This window comes from Heliangelus exortis, chromosome Z (assembly GCF_036169615.1).
Source record: "Heliangelus exortis chromosome Z, bHelExo1.hap1, whole genome shotgun sequence".
Classification (NCBI taxonomy): domain Eukaryota; kingdom Metazoa; phylum Chordata; class Aves; order Apodiformes; family Trochilidae; genus Heliangelus; species Heliangelus exortis.
This window is the reverse complement of record NC_092454.1, coordinates 58,824,562-58,840,114: the sequence shown is the minus strand read 5'-3', so window position 1 is coordinate 58,840,114 and position 15,553 is coordinate 58,824,562. Positions and strand designations below refer to the sequence as shown.

Sequence of the window (15,553 nt, the reverse complement as noted above, 5' to 3'; positions counted from 1 at the left end):
GTGAGTACTTTAACAGTAAGCAGAATACATGAGAAACAAAGCTTTTCTTCTGGGGGAGATAGATCACTTTCTCAGTTTGGGCTGTAGGTTCTGTGCAGACTGTACAGCATGCAGGCAGGACCTAAACTTGGGTGGATATTTAAGGAAATGTGCTTTTGTGTCCCTCTGAAAAGAAGGTATATTTGTGGAGTGGTGTACCAGTGAGAGCTGGTGGATGCTAGTGATATATTCCCACTCTGGAAAGGCAGGAGGTGGCAGAATTGAGCATCTCTACCATTCTGTATGTACCCCTTCATTTGCCTTCTCATTCCTCAGCTTTTTGAAGGCTTTTTTTTTTTTTTTTTTCTTCTCTGAAATAGAGGAGTAATTTTTATCAGGAGGGCCTCAAAAAAAGCAGGCAATTAAAAGACATGGTGCTGGTTGAGGAACTGTGGTGTGGTGCAAAGACTAAACAATTGTAAATTGCTTCTTGCATTAATCAGCTACCTCTCAACCCCTTTCAGTTCTGATGAGAGCATCACTCTTTTCTTTCCCAGAACAAAAAAACAAGCTTGCATATACACCCTTGAACTGAGTTTAGTTTTCTCATGAAGCAGACTATAAGTCTCTAGCAATTGCAGAATTAAGTAGAACGGTCCTTGGATGAATGCAGAATGTTTAAGGATGAGATGGAGAGAAAAGGCTTTTTCATTCATAGTTAGAGGAGGTAATTGGAGGCCTGAATAGCCTCAGCCAGCACAGTCCTAGTTCAAGGTTGTTTTCAACTTCTGTATACAAACAAGGTTCCTAATTTTGGAAAGGAAAACCTATTGAAACCTATTCCATTCTAAAGACTAAAATCTAATAAAGTACTGCTGCTGATAGGAAAGCAAAAACTTCCCTAAGAGAAGGTTTCAGGATATTGAGAAGAGTCCTCATATTTGTAGGAGCTGTAGTAAGAATGGCTGCATAATCTTGTCTGTGTGGAGCAGCTCAGAAAAATAAGCCTGAAAATTATAATTTGCTTCCAGGCTGTCACAGTGCTACAGAAATCTGTCTGAAATTTCAGTGCTCAACCATGAGAGCCAGAAATTGTGGTCTTGGAATGCACAGCAATTCTTGTATTAAACTGTTTTTGAGCTATCATGCCTATTATCTGTGATTAAATCCACTTAATCAGGAGAGAAAAATGAAGCTGCAGTCCAGAATTTTCAAGATGCTAAGAAGACTTCTGTTTTGTTAGCAGTGAAGAAATGGATGGCAGAGTAACCCAAGTCTTGTAAGTTGTGAGTTGCTCAACATTTTACTTAGAAACCATTTACCAGAAGTTGTGACTCCAGGAATATGCACTTACCTCTGGCAATTGTACTGCAGGGTGTAGCTAATTATGTGACTTCATTTGGGATCTTACATGGTTTAATTACCCAGCTTATAGTAAAGGTCTCTTTACAGGGTCCTTTCATGGTATTCTTAAGTTTCGTCTGACTATATAAACAGTTTCTGAATTCAGTCTAATACACTTCCATTTACAAACACTGTAACTGGCTACAGCCATTGTACATGCTCTTTACTCACTAAAATAGTGTTGTAACTTTGTCAATGTGCCTTTGTGTCATGGAATTAAAGAAGAAAATGTTCTCAGTTGGCTGCATACAATTGTTTGCAGCCTTTGGCAAACTCAGCATGACAGTTAGTAGTGAAACTCTTGTTTTGTACAGGAGTAAATTGAATTGTTTGTGTAACTACCACTATCAGTCCAAATAAACAACATAAAAGAAGCTGAAATACTAAATTTCAACATTTCATTTACAGTCAGTGTTAAACTTTAAGGCCTTGGGGGCATTTGAAAACTACAAAGACCTGGAGAGTTTTCTTAATTAACGCAGTTGTGCATGTCACTTTTTTCTAAGAAAATTCATTTCCTCTTTGCTTCAAATCAGTTTTGTAGTTTTGGTACTCCAGTCTTTTCAGATGATGAAAAACATTCTTAAGATTCATTGGAAGTTCTTAGGAATGCCCATATAGTTTTTTGATTGCTATTCTCAGAAACTATGCATTGTTCTAGCATATCAACTGTTGCCTTCATTTTTTTTTGTGAGTAGTGATGGAAAGTAATCTTACTTTTTCAGTACTTTTCTATTATTTTGTAGTACCATCTGACAACACCAATCCCTCTGCATTTGCTTAGGCAATTAGCTCTGTGGTCCCTTCACAATGTGTTAAAAATTCGCATCTCCCTCATGTCTCTTTCTTGTGACACCCAAGGTGGAAAGATAAGGTAGTATAAAATGTGGATGAGATTAGGGAGAGGTGAACATAAATGTTGAGCTTTCTCTAACAGCAAGGCTCAGTTTTAGCAACACAGCTCTTTGGCCAGTGTCCTCTGTAACAATGAAATTGGCTGCTGCCTTTGAGAATTGGAGCCAAGGGCAGAGGAAGACCATGTGTAACCTACAGGTTTGCAGCTTTTTAAAATGGATGTTTAAAACCAGTTAGTTCTCAGTATAAGATTGAGAGGGTCATAAGATGTGAATACATCAAGTGAGTAGCATTTCATGGCATTTAAATCCAGTGGGAATGCTTGCCTTTTGCATTATTTGTCAATTAGTAGCGAGCGGAGAAGAGGTGGAATATGTTCTTTATAAAAGCAGTAGATTAACCTTTTATACGTGAAAGCCTTGGTGCTGTGAAAGTTGTACAGAACTATGTATAAGCATGTGTCTGTACATTTTATGAGCATCACTGGAAATGCTTCTCAATTTTCCATCTTCAGCTTCTCAGTTCTAACTGTAAAAATGGTGAACTTGTCACTTGCTCAGCACTTGCAACATAAAGAGACTTGCTTGTGTAAAGTTTTTGTTATATAGTAAGCTTTTATTTTTCCTTTCAGGGGCCCTAAGTGAGAAAAGCTGGAGAAGTGAAATTTTGAAAAACAAATTTTTGTATGTTTTTTTCTATCAGTAGGTTTATGCTTCAAAACACTTCACTTCTTTAAGAGCCAACAGTGTTTAATTTTGCTGTAGCTGGTACCTATGTAAGGCAAACCTTCAGGGCTTGCTGGAAGAGATAGGATTATCTTCTACACTCATGATTACTGCTTATTTTTCATTTACTTTGGAAGCAGTTGCCTTATTCCTCATTAGTGTGGTGATAGCTTGGGAGCAGCCTGTACTTTGCTGTTCACTTCTTTGTGAACTTCCCTGGGGGGAATGAAAGAGGTGCACTTTTCTTAATGCCTTGTCTTCTGGTAGTGCATATTGTGTTGTAGGCACTCTTGGAATATATGGATTTCTGTAGTCTGAGAGAAGCACCATATAAAAAGGAGAGAGTTGGAAATAAGATAAAAATATATATGGAATGTTTTAATGGAAGTTGTGAACTTGCTTATAAATGCCCCTAGCTTTTGTAGCTGTGCCAGAGAAATGCATTTTTGGAGACACTCCAAAAAGAGGTAGACTTTGCTTGAGGTACCCAGAAAGAACTGCATGTAGTGTATCAAGAAATCTTCAAGTTTTATACAGCCTATTTGTAAAACAAAACAAAAACCCCAAACCTAGCAGAAAACATATTTAAATAGAAGGCTTACAGAAGACAGAATGATGTTCATACCTGCCTAGACTGACTGAAGTGCTCCACCTTTTCTCTACATAATTTCTTGGGTGTTTTTTCAGGCTTTTGCAGCTGTGCCAGGATGGACAAAAAATAGAGGAAATTTTCTGCCTTCCATTGCTGTGTTTAACAGCACATTATACTGCAAGACTGCTCAGCAGGCTCCACAAGGGGCATGGATAGAAATGGAACTCCTGTCTTTGGGCAGAAGAAACACTGTTCTGTGAAGAAGCAGAAAAATAATCTAATACAAATGCCAATGGAACAGGTTCTTGCTCTTGACTCTAAGCAGTTCTTGAGTGTAGTTAACTTTTTATACCATTTTCTTCAGAGAATAAAGAATGATATGGACTTTGTTGAACTTCAGCTCCTGAGCAACACTGCCAGGAGTTTTATTTCCTTGTTTCCCCTAATATTTCATCTGCTTTCATCACTCTTTTATCAGTGCACAAAGGAGCATAAGGAGACAAATTTCCTAAACTTTTTAAAGATGTACTTTGTGAACTTTTCACCTTTGAAAGTTAAGCAGATGGATTATCTGGGATACTGTGATACTATGTTGCTCTTAAAATTGTTTGAAATACATTTTAAGGCAAGTGAGTTGAGCAGGAAGGTGGAAGGGGCATGGACTAATCACTTAGGCTGTGAGTGTTTTATTTACCTTCATTCTTTGTGTAGCTTCTCAAAAGCCTAGCTGCAGGCTAAGATACTTTAACCCAAGTCAGAAACTCTGATCTCACTGTTGTCCTGTCATGAGTCTTTGTTATCTTCATAAAAAAAATCTCATAGGCTAAAAGTCCTATAGAAGACTATAGCTAATTTCTGATTTGAAAAATGTAGCATTTTCAATCTGTTTTGCTTAATTATTGCTGTGGGGTGAGTTTCTATAGGCAAGTTAGATAAGAACATTATATAAATGAAAGCTATTTAAAGCACTTTAATATTTGGGGTATTTCTTTTCTTGCTGTGTGTCAGGTTGCCTAAGTAAATTTTCGTCTGTCACATCTTTCTGCAGATCAATTGGATCACCCTAGTTAATCAGTTTAGTTTTTTATTTTCTTCCCACAGTATAAAATAACTTGATCTTCAGTTGCAGTAGACCTAGTTATCTGAGATCTTACATTTGTAAAGTTGTGTCTTTTGTCTTATTTAGGCTGAATATTAATGTCTTTTCCTTGAAAATACTGTTATGCTGTGTGTCCTGACAAAATAAGTCCAGCTTCAACATTAAATCCAGTTAAGACAGGTCTGTTTTAATGTGATCATAACACTGAAGTTATATATAATATTGATGTTATACAGACTGGAATTGATATTTAAAATTATAGATTTGTCCTCTGTCCCTGGAGGTTTTTTAAGGAGAGACTGGCGTGGCACTCAGTGCCATGGTCTGGTAAACACAGCAATAGTGGATTAAGAGTTGGACTTGATGATCTCAGAAATCCTTTCCAGCCTGGATGATTCTGTAATTCTGTGATTTAAAACAGAATTGTTACATATTTGTAAGTATTTCAATACATGTATAGTTACCTGCTTTTAAAATATGTTTGACTGCCATGAGATGCTGGAAGCTATCTGCCTTAATAGACAGAAGAGATGAAAAAAATTATGTTTAACAAGTATGATTTTGCATATTTAAGTTTCCAAAGGAAGTTGGGCCAAACAGATTAAAAATCTCATAGATATTTCACCATATTTGAATAACTTCTAAAATCTGGGAGTACTTAGAAAAGTTAACTTTCATTCCTTAACTTCCTCACATGTAAAATCTGGAATATTTTTTTTAAAGTTCATTTCTAATCTGTTTTTGTCTCTCCATCAAACTTTCCAACTGCATTTCCAGAGGGTGAACTCTGGAATGGGTTCACTGGCAGCATTTGAGTAGCTAGTATGATTGCATGGAGGAAGACCACTGTCATCTCTAGAGCCAGCAATGCACTGCAGAGCTTCAGGTGAGCCATCTCCTGTTGCTGAAGCATAAGCTGAGCTGTTAAAGACACAACAACAACTTCATGATCCTGGGAGGCAGTAAAGCAGGGAGCTGCTCTGGGAACAGCTGACTTCTTTCTCTTTGTCATCATGACTTGTCTTCTGCACTGGAAGGGGGAGAGATGCTGTGTGACTGAGGTAAATGTTCCCTGTCACAGTATCCACACTGCACTTGGGAAACTTGGTCATATCTCATAGATTTATATATTGGTGCAGTTTAACTTTCTTTCAGAAGCATTGCAGACTGTTTGAGTGCTCAGGGATGGTTTTGGTAAATCTACTGGGCCTTTAACTGTTTGGTGCCATGTGTACTCTTCTGAGTATGACATCGAGCAGCAGTGAGATTATACTTCAAAATACAAGTGTTTGGCAATATTTTCCTTTCAGACTTTCTCTGTAATCCTTCCAAGAGTATGGCTAGCCACAGGAACTGAAAATGAGCTGTTTGAAGCATTTGAACACAGTCTCTTTTATAATACTAGAAAGTGAGAACATAACATGTGAAACTGTTTAATTATATAACTATATAATTATCATAATGGGAACTAACAGGTTCTCTTTCAATATTTTTACTGTGCAGCTCAAAGGAGAGAAGTCATTCTGTATTCAGAGCATTTGCATCTTGCCAGGGTCAGGTCCCACAGCTACGTATGGGGACCACTTTGGGGCTGTGCTTCCTGGGCCCAATCACATTTCTCTTTCTGTCATCTCTCTACACAACATATCATCTTGATGAATGATACACATGCATAGCTTTTTTATTTAGCCATGTCAAAAATTGTATCAGTATGGGGGTGAAATGGTGCCAAGGAGCACCTGCCAGACCAATCACATAACCTGCAGGTTGCACCTTGCTTTTGTCTCATGTGGCTTTAGAAAACATGATGGTGAGGTGAACCATATCCGGTTACCCTGTTAGTTAATACCTTGCCAAGTGGCTCTGTATTACTTAGAGATTATTGCAAACTAATTAGTATTTTTTTTGTGACAGGCATCTCACCAGGTCTTCTCAAGAGTAGTGCAGAAGATGCCTTTGCTTCTACATTTGCATTCAGTTTACATTTGTGTTCACCATTGTCATGATTCAGACCTGCAATCTGCTTTTTCTTTGTTGTTTTTTAAATGCATTTTTTTGTGAGTTTTGGTACAAAATGGTACTGTCAAAGAAATGCAGTCCTCTGAGGGGTTTATGAGTTCCTAGCTATGCTGTTTTGTGGGTTAATAGCAAGGCTTTGAATTCAAAAACAATTAGATTGTTCAGTATTTTCCACCTGGTTTATAAAATCACCGGGCTACTTACTTACATAGTAAGATTAGCAAATCTTACTTTCCTAATTTTTTTGTTAATGTGCTAACTAATGAAATTGCCAAATCTGGCTCCTAGAGAAGCAGTATGTGTATTCTTGAAAAAATACAAAACGAGCATCTCCTGTGTTGCTAACATCTGTCCAGCTTGAGGCAATAAATATAGAGTACACACTGTCAGACAGTATCAACACTGTGCATTTGACACTGAACAGGTGTCTAACAATGCTGTGGTGCCCTTTCCAGTCATGCTTTCATGGAAAAAGGTAGGTCATCACCTTCAGTTATAAAAAAGGGTGGCAATTTTTGCTCATCTGGTTTCCTGTTGTTTACAAATGACAGCAGTGTGGTATCTGGAACTGTGTGGCATCTAAATTTGTGCCACTTGGCTTTGTATAAACATTTAGCAGATTTCAAAAGCTGCTATGACAAGTGACCTTTTTCACTGCTTAAATTACATTTAATATGACCTCTTTCACAGGACAACCTCAATCCACATATGGTCTTCAGCCCCAGGGCAAATCTTGTTCAGTATGATTGTATAAAATCACTACTAATCAAGTAACAAATACATATTTCTAGGAATGCACACTTGCTGGCAAGGCTGTAACAGAAAGAGACTTAAAGGGGGAAAGGAAAATACTTTTTTTTCCATATTGAGACAGATCTTGTTACTAAGAATACATTTTGAAGCCTTGTAATAATCAAAAGAGCAACACAAAACCAAACATAGAGCCCAAGCTAGTGAAAGTGTTTGTCTAGCTTGAAATTTATATGTAATGAAAAGCTAGTTTTTCTGACCTTTCCAGCAACATTTTTGAACTTGGATATATTGTGGTCAGAGTAACTTAAATTTTTACAGCCTTCCATGAGATGGAACCACCACAGTGGGACAAATGGAAATAAAAATTGTACAATGGCTGCTCTCCCTGTGAGTTTATAGCTGTCTCAGTGTAAGTGGAGGACAATTTCTGCTGTCTATGTAATCCAGATATTTTGGGAATTGCTTTGTAAGTGATGTTTGTAAATGCCTTCTTTCCTCAACAACATCAGGATTAGGCACTGAGTTTTTTAGTAATAAATGATTCAACGATTTTTGGATTATTTCTGGTGCTTAGAGTCAGACATCAGTGTTTTAAAGAAGGCTGAAAATGCTAGTTTATTTCTCTGCCCTCTTTTCCAACGTCAGCAGAAACAAGGAGCTGGGAGATCCTTGTGTTGGGGAACATGTTGCATTATTAGACTGAAATTTTGGCAGCAAAACCAAATTGCCGAGGGTCAGTTTGTAGGCAGTTCTGGTCAGTTTGTAGGTAGTTCTAGTCAGTATGTGTTTCTTTGATTAGAGATACTTTGATATCAAACCACTTAGATAGAGTGGTTTGGGTTGGGATCATCTAGTTACAGCTCCCCTGCATGGCAGGGACACCCCTCACTAAACCAGGACCTCATCCAACCTGGCCTTGAATGCTTCCAGGGATGGGACATTGATTTCCCTGGGCAACCTGTTGCAGTGTCTCACCACTCTCATACTAAAGAATTTCTTCCTAATATCTAACTTAAATTTCCCCTTTTCTAGCTTAAAACACACCCTTGTGAAAAGTCCTTCCCCAGCCTTCCTATAGGTGCCCTCAGGTACTGGAAGGCCACTTTAAGGTGTCCTTGGAGTCTTCTCTTCTTTAGGCTGAACAACCCCAACTCTCTTAGGTTTCTTCATTGAAGAGGTGTTCCATTCCTTGGATCATCTTTGTGGCCCTCCTCTAGATTCTTTCCAAGCTCTATGTTCTTTCTGTGCTGGGGGCTCCAGAACTGGACACAGTGCTCCAGGTGGGGTCTCACAAGAGCAGAGTAAAGGGTGAGAATCATCTCCCTCAACCTGGCCACACTTCTTTTGGTGCAGCTCAGGATATAGTTGGCTTTCAAGTGCACATTGCTGGCTTATGGTGAGCTCCACACCTACAAGTCCTTCTCCTCAGAGCCGTTTTCAGTCCAGACTCTGCCCAGCATCTGTTTGTGTTTGGGATTGCCCCAACAGAGGTGTAGAACCTTGCACTTGGCCTTGACCATGCAGTTTGCTCAAGCCCACCCCTCCCTAGCCTGTCAGGGTCCCCTGGATGGCATCCCTTCCCTCCAGCATGTCAACCACATCACACAGCTTGATGTTTTCAGGAAACTTGTTGAAGGTTACTCAATTCCACTGTCCGTGTCACTGACAATGATCTTAAACACCATTGGTCCCAGTAGAGACCCGTGAGGAGTGCCGCTCATCACTGTTCTCTGTTCGGACATCAAGCCATTGACTACTCTTCGAGTGCAACCAGTCAGCTAATTCCTGATCCACCAAGTGGTCCATGTGTCACATCCATATCCTTCCAATTTTGAGGCCAGGATGTCGTGCAGGGTAATGTTTAACACTTTGCACAAGTCCAGGTAGATGATAGCAGTTTCTCTTCCCATGTCCACCATGCTGTGACACCATTATAAAAGGCCACCAAATTTTTAAGGCAGGATTTGTCCTTAGTGGAGACATGTTGACTGGCACCAATGACCACTTTATTTTCCATGTGATTAGCAGAGCCTTCAGGAAGGTCTGCTCCATGATCTTACTGGACACAGAGGCAAAAAGTACTTCAGGATTAAAGGGCACGCTTGTCTCCTTCAAGAGATGGAGAAATCATTGTCCAATTTGTTGGCATATAGTAGTCATAGGCTTATGCTTTCTGGAGAAGCACCAATACTCTACTTTAGGGGGCTGCCCATGGGTGGCTTAGGAGTGCTGTCATACCTAGTAGTCCTGGAGAGTTTTGCAGCCTGGAAGAGAATGTAGTATTAAATAATTGCATAGAGGAGTTGAAAATCATGTTGTCTTTTGTCTTCTCATATTTTGAATTCTGAATAAAGAACTTTCAAAATCTAACAAATACGTATTTTTCTCTGGAACAAGTGTATAAGCATTACAAATACTGTCTGCAAATACCTGAACTCCTTACTGGAAGGGAAGTGTGTATATTAGAAGATTTTCAGAATACTCAAGAGGATAATATTCATTTGAAGATGCAGTTTGAAGGCAGGAATAATATTATATGTAGACTGAGGAAAGTCCTTATGACAGCAGAGTAACACAATTCCTGAGGTGTTTTTTCTTACTGTCATTTCTAGAACACTTTGCCTCTCACACTCCTTTTCTTCCATTCCATCCATCCCATTGTGACTGGAACAAGTGTATTGTTCTTCTATGAAAAAAATGCTGTGGGTATCAAAATATTTTTTAAATTCCTCAAAGAGTAGGGTGGCCATTGAAGTGGGACAGAATTTCTGGAGTAGGTGCTATAATAAATGCTGTCAAGTGCTGCCATCACGTATGTAGGATGTGGGCTTTTTTCACTGTTGGTTCTGCTTCTTTTTTAATAGTTGAATAAATAGTGTATAATTATAATTCTTTATTGGATTGGTTTCTGTTTTTCAACAGACCTTAAAGACATTCTTGTGCTGTAGGGTAGCTTCTGTAACATGTAATGATATAAATACAAGGAAGTTGCTTAGGCACTGTTTAGACAGTTTTTTCAGAGTTCCCGACAGTGTATTGTTATCTGTGGTTTTAGAGGCTGAAATATAGCAAGTTATTGAGTGAGCATTTTAGTTTACTCTTCATAGATTTGTATCACATTAAGTTGAAGTCTCTGATGAGGACCAAATTAATTTGTAGATAATATGGATAAGATAAAAAATAACCAGTTTTTAATATTGAAATGGATACCATTTGATTTCTTTCTAAATGCTGATGTATTTCAGATGGTATGGAAATGTTTAACACTAAAGGTTTTCAGACCTGCCTTGCTGCAGCAGCAGAAAGCTTCTCTGCTGGAGTGCAGCAGTTTGCCAAGGGTACTGTGTCCGGGCAGACTCAGGTGAGCTGGCACAGTGACATTTGAGAATGGTATAAGACAGAGCAGAAGTGCATAAAACAAATACAGGAAGGTGGGGGCAATAGGGGCAATTAACAGTAGCAGAGGTATTTTCATTGAGAGCTAACTGAAGTTGGGTTGGACCTTCAGAGATCATTTTGGGTAAGGCTGAGGATGATTAATTTGCAGGGAAGTGATGTTTCATGGAAAGCATTACACCATATACAGTGTGCTTTGTTCTGAAACCTGGTATCTGAAAAGTCATTCTGAAAAGCTCTTTAAAATTCAAGTGTAACATAATTTGGATTTTTTTTTTAACTGTAGCTGCTTTTAAACTCACATTATCATTTCAAACCGCAATTGCACGCTCCTGTGGCCTTGAAGCAGTCACAAAGAACATGGAGTCATCCTTGACTTTAAGATTGAGGCCTGCAATGCCTGTCTAGGGCAGAGAGCCTTGTGTTTACTGCTTTTTAAAGAAAAAAACCTTGACCTATCTGTAACTGAGGGAATGCAGTCCAAGGGTGAGCCATACACCAATAGCAGGTCTTTCAAAGCATGGGTGGAAATAGTAAATCAGAGGAAGGATATAACAGTAACAGCAAAGACAGCCCCAAGAGAAGCATCTAATATGTCTGTTCTGTATGGATAGACAGATGAAATGTACTTGTCGGCACTGAGTGTGAGAAGTATAGTGCTGTAACTTAAGCACCACAGTGAGACATTAGTTTATGGGTACTTGTTCTACACCCTTTCTCTCCTTTTTTTCCAAAATCCGGTTTGTCTTTGTAACATTTGCATCCAATATAAACCAGCTTTTGTCAAGGTAATTTGAATATTTTCATTAATGTGACAATTTTGAAGACGCTCAGAACATGCGAACTTGAGAGACTGCTGGCTTTTTATAGCAGTGTGGCTTCAGACCATAATAAAAAAATCAGCATTCTGTTTTTCTCCACTGTTTTCTGAAGCACTTCAGTGATATGCTTTCAGCATTAGTTGCTCTTTTATTTTTTGACTCAAAAAGGAAGAAATGTGGGCCAAAAATGAGTCAGCCTTTAAAACTGCAAAAATATTTTTGCAGCTCAAAACCAAAGTACTATTACCTTATTATGTGTCTTTATATAAAAATAAACAGAGTTATATGCATTTGGCATGTGGTTAATTCTTTCATAAAAAGTTGCAGGAGTAGGGACAGTGTACGTGTTAGAAAAGCTGCAGGTTATTATTGCCACTGTAAGCAATATCCAGTAATGTGGTATTCCAGGTCTGGAGCAGGTGCAAAATTAATCTTCTTCCATTGTACATGTATGACATAGGTTAATATTTTCCTGTTACCTCAGGACTTGAAAAAAATTGAGCTATTCTTCAAATTTGTGGACAAAAATGTTTTCAAAAAGTTATCTAGTTATAAGTAGCCAATGTTGACGTACCTACATCTAATTTTTACACTTCCATTATAAGACTCTTTGTAGTTTTGTTGGGTTTACTACTCAAGTTTGTTAAAATACTAAAATCTTTACAGACTAAAGGAACATTTGGAGTATGTTGAGAAGAAAGCCTTTGGGCTAGAAAGGTGTCTATTTGTTTGTCCTACAAAATTCCTTTCAAGTTTAATTGCCTTAAACTGTGTAAAAATTACCGTTTCATTTTTGTTGATTGTTTCTCATAGAAGTCTGGAATTTTTGCCCAAGCACTAATTGATTACAAGCATTCTGATTTATGGTCTAACTTTATTGTCTTTAGACATCAAGCAGAAAATACTCCTGAGCACTGTGGAAAGCACCCACTCCAGGTGCTGAAATCATGCACCTGGGTGAAGAAGAGCACTCAGCTGCTATTCCTTCTAGTCTTGACTCTAGTACAGGGAATCAGCTGCCTACTCTCCCATTTCTGAAGGTGGTGTATAAAATGATGCAGAATATGTAGTGACTGATCTTTCCCCTCAGACAGATGAATGCACTTACAGTAAATGGAAAAAAAAAATGTTTTTGTATGATTATGAGATAGAATACACCCATGTACTATAAAGATGGGTGAGGTGACCAGAATAATTTTTCCCTTTTTAAATTTTATTTTATTTTTTTATTGTAATAAAAATCTTTATTTTAACTTGTAGATTTAAAATATATGTATTTAGTTAGGACTGCAGATGTGTGAGTGATGGTATAATCTGTTTTACTTACTCTGTCCATGGGCTGCACAGAGCCTGGAAACCAGTTTGGAAAGGGTCAGGAAATCCTTGACCAAGAAGGGGCAGAAGGTTACCTTTGGAATAGGCAACACTTGGAATAGCACAGTATGGGACTGGCTGTTTGTGTTAAAATGTAGGACATGTTTTTATCCTGAAAATGACTAATACAGAACCTAAGCCTTACCTTGCTTTACCTTTAGAGATTTTTTTTTTTGTGTGTGTGAATAGCTATCTGTGTCAACAGTTGTCAAGAGCCCTTCAAGGTAAACACAAAAGCAGTAGAACAAACTATCACTGCAGAGTTGAACCTTGGCAATAAAAAAACCCAAAACTAAACCAAACCCCTTCCTCTTGCTGACTCTTGAGAAATGTATTGCTTGTACCTCTAAATCTACCAGATCCCCAGTTTTTTGGTAATAGGTGGAAGAAAGGCTGGTGAATGAAGGTCACCACTCTCTAGTTGTGCCAGTATATTCTAAAGCTACGCTGCAAAAAAAATCCCAGAAATTAATTAGAAAATGAATAGAAACATGAGTCTCAGAGGTTTCTAGAAATCATGAATGTCATAAGTTTCTAGTGGGCCCAATAAAAAAATTATAGGCGCACAGAAGGAAGTAGATTGTGGCTTGCAGGTGCATTCTTAGCAGGAGGAAGGGTGTGACATAACAAAGAAAATACAGCTTTAAAGTATGCCCAGTTCTTAACTGTTACACTGCTTTCCAAAATGACAGTCAACTGACAGATTTTAGTAGATAACTTAAGATTAGAATTTTTCTTTGCAGAAATATGTAAAAGTGAGGATTTTCTATATGTACATTTGTGACTTCAGTATTGCTACTAATAAAAAGAGTAGGAAAATTTTTGTTAAGCTCATAAAACTTACTCAGGAAAGAGAGTCAGGAAATAGAAATGGTTTGCAAGCAATTTATTAAGGTTGATGCATTTACATTTCTTGTTAATGAAATCAGTGAGATGAAGACACAATTAAATATTTCAAGAATTCCTACAAATTTAAAATGCATGAAATTACTAAGCATTTTGGTGGTGGTTGGATATTTTTTTTGTACATGTGTTTGCTCATATTTGTCTGAAGTGCTATGTGATTAGATTCTTTCTCTATTATTAGTAGTGTCATGCATATACTCAACCTTAAAATAATACAATTTTTACCCCAAGCAATTAATTGTCTCAAAGAGCTTCATGTATAAAGTTTGCATAAATAAAGAATACAGTAAGAAGAATTTGATTTGTAAGTGCACATAACTAAAAAGTTAAAAGTATGAAATGGCATCAGTCAAAAAAATTACCAGATTGTAATCAAAGTGCTTGATGAAAAGAGAGAATAGGAGAGGGAGAAAATGGAAATAATGGAAATGGCAAGATGAAACATATTTAGAGTAGATACTGTGCACATTAGTAAAGGATAAGTTAGGACTGCCAAAACAGTTTGGTTAAAGGATTGAGTGACCTGGAATGTAGAGAATTGACTGAGGCAGGAAATGAATGACTGAGGAGCAAAACCCTCTTTGAACTGCAACAGTTAGCCTGACACTTTGTTGGTATATAGCTAGCTAAGGAATTTATAGAAATAAAGGATGTTGCTCATAACATGCAGTTATGCATAAAGCTAAAAAATTATATAGTTATGAAGAAAAGAAAAAAAGCAATACAGTGATTAAGGCAACCACAGCTGAAACTCCAGAGATTCTTGTCTAAGAGGATAGTGATTATTATCAAAAGGATTTCAATTTATTCAATTAGTATTTTATATAAGATTTTCAAATTGAAGGGGAGAAAATTGAGAACATCACTGAAAATGGCTATATTAAGTTTGGAAGGAAGAGATTATGTGGTTCTGCATCTGGAAAGCTTAGAAGAGATTTAGATTTTCATTCTGTGGAAGTGCTGTCTTCTTGTAAGATGTCATGATTATTGACTTAGTTTATTTTAAGGATAATACTAATGATTTAAGCTTGCTTAGGACCAATAAGCAGAGTATCATCTAAAGAAAACTCATTTTCTATGTGATCTGATTCCACATTTTGCAATGTAGCATTTGATGAGTGGGACCTGAATATAATACACTAAAATTATTAGTGTGTCTCTGAAAATCTTCAACATCTTAAATACTTATGGTCCTTAATTTGCTGCAGATTTCATCCTAAAATTTAGCAATTTTTTTGTCATTGAGAAAGTACATTGTTGTCATAGGTTATTTTTATGATTAATTTCCCTAAGAGGGTCTGAAATTAGTAGTGTTTTTTTTTAACTGGTTGCTCTTTGTCTGAATAAGGTATGCATTTATCAGTTTCTTGCTGCTGGGATCCATCTTTGCTTTTCTTGAAAATAGCAGATTTTTGCCAGAATTGGAAAATGTTCATTCAGACTATTGCTAAGTAGTCTGGCACTTTCATATTTGCTCATATCATTGTTGATACCCCTTTTGATTCTGCAGCGTTTTCTTTAGATACTAATTTTAACACAGTGCTAATGCTCTGTAGGAAGAGCTGAGAAGATTTGGAGTGTGGCTTTGCCCCTCCTGTTAACAAGAAACCAACAGCAATAGTCTGTATTT

The 15,553-nt window shown here is 37.5% G+C and overlaps 1 protein-coding gene across 3 annotated transcripts in view; it reads left to right on the top strand.

The window, feature by feature from the left end:
- Positions 1-15,553, top strand: part of COMMD10 (COMM domain containing 10) — a 159,747-nt gene that overhangs the window by 30,619 nt on the left and 113,575 nt on the right. The window contains exon 6 of one of the 3 annotated variants that reach the window (XR_011723320.1): positions 5,432-5,540. The exons of the other annotated variants lie outside the window; for them this stretch is intronic. The gene's annotated coding sequence lies outside the window, so the exon portion shown is untranslated. The remainder of the gene's footprint in view (positions 1-5,431; positions 5,541-15,553) is intronic. 3 annotated transcript variants of the gene reach the window in all.